At 38.2% G+C, this 7236-nt stretch overlaps 1 pseudogene; it reads right to left on the reverse strand.

Moving 5' to 3' along the window:
- Positions 1-4725: 4725 nt before the first annotated feature.
- Positions 4726-6379, reverse strand: LOC147825693 (zinc finger protein 670-like; annotated as a pseudogene).
- Positions 6380-7236: the final 857 nt, after the last annotated feature.

The raw sequence follows: 7236 nt of genomic DNA on the forward strand, positions 1-7236 counted from the left end.
GAGCCTGTTGTTGTCATATAGGCAGGTTTTTAAGCTAGGAATATACTTTCTTTAATAGGTGCTATTCAAATTTTATATTTCCTCCAGAGTTAGTTTCATTAATTTGTCTTCCAAGGTACCTCTTAGAAGTTTTCAAATTTATTTCAAAACAGATTTTTGAAATATGCTTTCTATATCCTTTTAAATTCTGTAAAATCTGTGGTAATGTTTTCTAGATCTTGATATTGTAATTCTAAAAATGTATAATTGATATTGTGTAATAGGAAGAAAAGGTCTAAAGGAGTAGGGGAAGTGGTAGGGGTTGAGGAAAGGAAAGAAGGGAAAAGAAAAAAATATGAGAAAAGGAAAAAATGGAAACAAAGTCTTTGCAAACAGGGAAGGGTGGAGGGGTGAAGAGAGGGCCAGGGAAGAGGGAAAAAGTAAGAACTAAGATACTCAAGTAAAGGTACAAGATTCCAGTGATGAATGTAACTGTATTTTATACCTAAAATGTACCAATAAACTTAATGAAAAAAAACAAAATGTAAAAGAGAACAAAATAAGGTATATAATAATTATATAACAGAATAATGTATTATAACATTAAAAGAAAATAATTATAGTATAATAATTATATAACATTCTACAATAATTATATAACAAAAGGTATATAATAGGAAATACAGAGATATATATTTTGCAAAAGAGAAGGGGACCAAATGATGGAGGAAGAGGAGGGAGGGAAAAGGAAGGGAATGAAAAAAGAAATAAGATGTGCTATTTAGAGGTGAACCAAAATGGCAAAGTAGCAATCAGCAGCAAAATAGAGCCTCTCTGTGACCCAGAATCCAGACACTTGAAAAATAACCATTTGATAAAGAGAAAAAAAAGTAGATATCCTGAAATTGGAAGGTAAATGACAGAAAAATTAGAAATGACAGAGAGGATAAGAAATGGAGCACAATGCAGAGAAATAAATGAAGCAATCCAGAAGTTCAGCACAGCTCCCGGGGAGGGGACCCTGTCTCTGTTGACACTAGGTAAGGCCCCAAGATTGGGAGATCCAAGGAGAAACACTGGACCAGGCCAGCAGTGCTAATGTCAAGGACACCCACAACTATTGCAAACTACAAAAACACCATGGGTTTCCACACAATACAGTGGTATTCTGCCATTAAGAAGGATAAAGTTGAGTCATCTGCAGTAAAATGGATGTACCTTGAAGTCATCATGTTAAGTGAAACAAATTAGACACACAAGCTTAAATATCACATTTTCTCTTATATGAGAAAACCAAAGTATAAGTAAAGAGCAAAGTAAAAGATAGATAATAGAAGTAGGTAAGTAGATCTTTCTAAAAGTGAAAAGGGATCAAAAGATGGAGACGGAGGCAAAGGAAAGGAGATGATAAAAGAAAATAAGATGTGTTATGTACTGTGTCAACTCCACACAACAAATGGAAATGTTATGTATTGCAAACATGTACAAAAAAATGAATCAAGAGATGGATGGAGGAGGAAGGAAGGAAAGGGAAAGGGGATTTTTAAAAGGAATTAATATGTATTACATACACGTACCAGTTCCCCACAAAGAATGTAAACATTTTATACTACAAACATGTATTAATAAAAAATAAATAATTTTTAAGAATCCCCTGGGATTCCATTTAGTTGTGCTATCTAAAGAGAAGTGCAGTAATAATATCAATAAATCCAAAGTATACCCACTAGGCTCACTCCTTAACTCCAGAAAAACACAGCATCAGATAAGAATGGCAGTCACTCATGGGACATGGACATGAACCCCAACATTTATACAAGTTCATTTAGGGAGCCACTCCTATATTGCAGCATTCTCTCCACCTCTCCAACACACTCTCTGAGCTGGGCAGGAAGGCTGCCTCTCATGGACAGGGTCCTAGGCTCCCACTCAGCAGGTCCCCCTCCAGGGATGCTCATTTCTCCCGCAGGGTTCAGCCAGGCTTCAATTGGCCCCAACACTCTCTTGTGCTTCTGATCATTTGTTTTCTGGACAAGAGACAATTAGCAGAAAATCACAAGATTTCATGTGTACAATTAAAATTGCAACCTTGAACACAAGCATTTGTGCACTTAGCATGATGAACTATTCCTGAGTATTTCATTCCTGTTGCTCATTTCTCACCTGTGGAGGTAGAAATAATTTTCTTGGGCTAGGGATTTGGCTCAGTGGTTCTGCTACCTGCCTCACAAGCACAAGGTCCTGAGTTTGATCTCTGGTACCAAAAATAACAATAATAATAGTAATAGTAATAATTTTCTCCCCTCCCTCGCACATTTACTCTAAGGGTGTCCACATAAAGTATTTTTTGTCCCTGAGGGAATTAAATTACACAACAACCTTAACCATAAAGGGGCAAGCCATGTTTGTTGGGTGCATGTGGGGGCAGTGGAAACAGTGTCTAACCCCCTACTCAGTTCCCATAAGGACAGGAGGGAAGAGGAAGGTGAAAGCAAGCACTGCTGCTGGATGTGGCCAGGGAGCACTGTGCATGAGCTGACAGGGGTCACTTCACCAAGAACTGAAGCCAGCCACATCTTTTTAGGAGTGAATGAACTGTGGGGGTGTTAGCTGTCCATACCTCCCTTTACCATATTGTCACTGCAAAAAGCACGTAATGCTTAAAAAGGAGCACTGATTTCCTCCTTTGATAGAACTAGCTGATTTTTTGGAAAGAAACAAAATTTTATGTAAGACATAATATTGACTCCAATGTGAAAGCAACTAGGCAAAATTATGTACATAATATAATATACAATTATGTTGGGATATACACAGGTGTTTTGTCAGGATATGAAAAACACAATATTGCTAATATACACATGTGAATACAATTGACTTTTCTCAAAAACACATTCACAAGCCTCTCTCCATCAAATATAATATAACATCAAATACAAAAATATCTTGTTATATAGAATATGGTGTGTATATACCTACAAAATTCAAATCAAAGCTAGTGGGAAATCCCAATAATTAAAAAGCAAGTACACTTTTTCATGGTCTATTCCTCCCAATTGTAAAAACAAAACAAAACATCACATAAATATTAACCCTACTTGGAAGTTAAAAATACACTTCAATTCACCTTGTTTAGTTAGGAAACATTATATGTTAAGTTCAATGACATTAGCATACACAAAAATATATAATTATGTCAACTCAATTTTTTTGCATACTAAAGACCACAGTTACATTGATCAGATATTTACAAGTAATTTACTCAAAAACACAGAATGAATACATTTTAGGCTATATCCATCTGGGAGTATATTTTCTTGAAATTTTTTCTTTTTTTGTACCAGGGATTTGAACTCGGGTCCTTGTGCTTGCACACCAGGCAGCAAAGCCACTGAGCTAAATCCCCGGCCCTATTTTCTAGAAATTTAATGAAGAAATATTGAAATCAAAATTTTCATATTATTTCTACAGGTCTCCATTACATGAGTAATTTTCACAGAATTTTCAACACATATAGGTTTCTATACATACATATGTAGGGTTTCTCCACCATGTGACTTCTTTCATGTATTTACTAATACCCGTGTATGCCAAATGCTTTCCTACATTGCTTACATAAGCTTTCTCCCTAGTGGCACCTTGTTCATGTGAGTGACACTGTATCAGAAGAACTTTTTCACACATTTCTTACATAGTTACTCCCCAGTGTAAATTTTGTCTGCAAAATGAAGAGATTGCATGAAATCTTTTCCCAAACTGCTTACATACATAGTTTCCCCAATGTGCCTTCTTTCATGTATTTGATGGCACTTTTGTGTACTGAGTGCTTTCCCACATTACTTACATACATAGTTTCTTCCCAGTGTGAATTTCTTCATGTGTTTGACCAGTACTCCGTTGGCTGAAGATTTCCCACATTACTGATACACATAGTTTCTCTTCACTATGATTTCTCTCATGTATTAGAAAATATTTTTGTGTAGGGTAAGTTTTCCCACATCATTTGCATACATATGGTCCCCATAGTGTGAATGCTTTCATGTCTTTGTCAATAACTCAATGTGCAGTATGCTTTCCCACAATGCTTTCATACATAAGGTTTCTCACCTGTGTGAATTCTTTCATGTATTTGACAATCACACTTCCGGTTGAAAGATTTGCCACAATGCCTACATACAAAAGGTTTCTCCCCAGTGTGAGTTCTTTCATGACTTTGACAGTGACTGTGTGTCCTGAATGCTTTCCCACATTGCTTACATATATAGGGTTGCTCCCCAGTGTGAATTCTTTCATGTATTTGACAATTTCTCTTTTGAGTGAAAAATTTCCCACAATACTTACATACATAGGGTTTCTTCCCTGTGTGAATTCTTTCATGTATTTAACAATCACTCTTTCAGTTGAAAGATTTCCCATAATGCTTACATACATAGGGTTTCTCTCCAATGTGAGACGCTCTATGTCTTTCAAATGAGAACTTATCAGCAAATCCTTTTCCACACTGCTTACATAAACAGGGTTTCTCCCTGGTGTGAGTTCTTTCACGACTATGACACTGACCGCATGTGTTTAATGCTTTCCCACATTGTTCACATACATAAGGTTTATTTCTAGTGTGATTTTCTTCATGTATTTCATAATAACTCTGTGTAGTGAATGTTTTTCCACATTGCTTACATACATAAGGTTTCTGCCCAGTGTAAATTATTTTATGTTTGTGAAAGGAATGACTATGAGATAATGGTTTCACAAAGTCCTTAGTTACATAGGTCTTCTCTCCAGCATGTATTCTTTCATTTACTTGAATATTGTATGAAGACATAAAAGTTTTTTCACATTGTTTGTGCACATATGGACTCCCCACACCATGATTTCTTTCCTGGGTTTGAACAACACTGGGTGTGCTGGAGGCTTTCACATTTTTCTTACCTAGAAATGTTTTCTCCCCAAGGTGAATTTGTTCACTAAAATCAGAGTAGGGTTTCCCACGTTGCTCATATTGACATTGTTTCTCTCCAGTCTTTCTCATTTCACGTTTCTGAAAGGACTGGAAATCACTGCAGGTTTTTCCATGCTCACTACATTTATACAGAATCTCTTCAAATCTCAAATACTTGTCTGCATCATTTCTTACATTTCTTGAACAATTTTTGTACTGTTCTTCCATTTGCTGGTTACCACAGGTTCTTTCAATAGCAGTCATATGCATATATGCTTCCCACATCACATCTCTGTAGAGCTTCTTTTGGGGTGGATTCAGCGAAGCCCATTCCACCTTGGTAAGGTTCACAGCTACATCCTCAAGGGTCACAGCCTCCTCAGGAAAGAAAGACAATCTTCAATGGATCCACAGGTAAATAGAATACTGATTCATGATGGAGCTGGTGTTACACATCTGTTCCTGACAAAGGAGGATTCTATTCTCTGACCAGCAAGTCTCATCTGACAGCTCATACAACCCAAACTTTTCTCCACTGATACAAGCTTCCTCCATGTTCTGTTGATCATGGTGTACACTGTGGTGCCATGATACAGGAATGGAGAGCTAATGGATTTCGGAGGGGGGGGAGGTGGAGTAAAATGTAAATCCATGTCTTCTTTTGCTTGTTTCTTGAACTTTTGTCTCTGGTAAATAAAAATATATCATAATAAAAATCTTCCTTCAGCTATGTAAATCACTGAAATCAGCAGGTTCTGGTCAAACTTTCTAGAAAGACAAAAACTCAAATGCCATTTCAAGGGAGCCACTTAGAGAAGGCTGAGTATGGCAAGTGCAGTGTCAGTGCTCGGAGGAAGAAGGTATTTCTTGACCTAGGAATCTAACAGTGCCCTATGGACCAAAAGAGGAATAGGGGTGTCAGGGCACCTGCACTCAGGACTCTCACTGGTACAGAATCAGCTAGGGCCTGAGTTCCTCCATGTTCAATGTCCCTGCCATGTAATTGCAGCAGTGGCTCCTTCCCTATCAAGAAATGAATCAGACCCCCAGCAATATCTACTCATTGGCTCAGCCTAATCTTCCTGGAAATCCATTCCCCTGGGGCCTTTACCACTGGTCAAATCTGCTCTTTGCTGATGGAGATAGGCCTTCCCCATGGTGCAGGAAGCTAACCCTTTTAGTTCAAGGGCATTACTGGGCAAAAACCCCAAGACTATGCTTAGCATCTCACTCCAGAGCTATGCTAGGCTGAAACTGTTTCCAGAGCCTGGCTGAATATTAGGGCACCATGGACAGCACAGCCCAGGCCCAAAAAGCATGACCTGGGACCATGGATAGACCAGGACCTGCAATGGGTAAAGCTCCCCAGATGGAGAGCAAGTTAAGAAAGACCTACCATTAGAGAGCCAGTTCTCTGATACTGATGAACTTTACTCACCTGGGGTCATCAGTATGTCCCATGGAGTAAAACAATTTATTTCTTTTCTGCAAAAGTTTGAAGCATTTTTTTCTTGTTTGCTTTACTGAAAATGTTTTAACAGCTAAAGGAAGTGAACAATCAGGAAAGAAAGAAATCATAAGGACTGGAAAGACTAGAAATATTTCCACCTCCGGATGTTGGCAGCCCACAGAACTCTTGATATGTTCTGGTTTGAAAACCTGAGAGAGAAAGGAGTACATGAGGTCCCCCAAAGTGTGATTAAGGCAGCCTTCCAGCAAGGTACCTTGGTAGAGACTCACTGAAATGCTTCTGAAAACACAGTGCTGTCATTGGGATCCGGGGCATAACCTTATTGGCAAATTCTGTGTCCTTAGTGTCAAATTAAGTTTCTCTTTGACTCAAATAATTTGAATGAGTGTTTTTAAGTATCCAAAGAGTTCATTAAAAGTTACCCTTCTTATTAGTTGTAACCATTAGCACCATAGTTTGAATCTAGAATGGCCCTCAAAGGCCATGCATTGAAGGTGTGTTCTCCAGTCTGAGGCATTACTGGAAGGTGGCAGGATTTTTAGGAGGTGAAGCCTAGTGGAAGGAAGCTATATCATTGGAAGGAAGCTAGTAGAACCCAGGTCCGTTCCTCTCTCTTTGCTTTCCAGCTTCTAGGAAGTGAGCTTTCCTTCACCAACTTCATTCCATGAAGTACTGCCTCACAACAGGCCCAAAAATTATGGGACCAATCAACCATGGACTCAAATCTCTCAAATTGTGAGCTGAAATAAACCTTTCCTCTTATTAAGTTGGTTTATTTCAGGTGTTTGATACAGTAACAGAAAGTTAACACAGTTGATTTGTGGTCAAAAAACATGATGAGACTCGG

Source organism: Heterocephalus glaber, unplaced genomic scaffold (genome assembly GCF_053883595.1).
Source record: "Heterocephalus glaber isolate CG9 unplaced genomic scaffold, H.glaber_assembly_v1.0 deba00001497, whole genome shotgun sequence".
Taxonomy (NCBI): Eukaryota; Metazoa; Chordata; class Mammalia; order Rodentia; family Bathyergidae; genus Heterocephalus; species Heterocephalus glaber.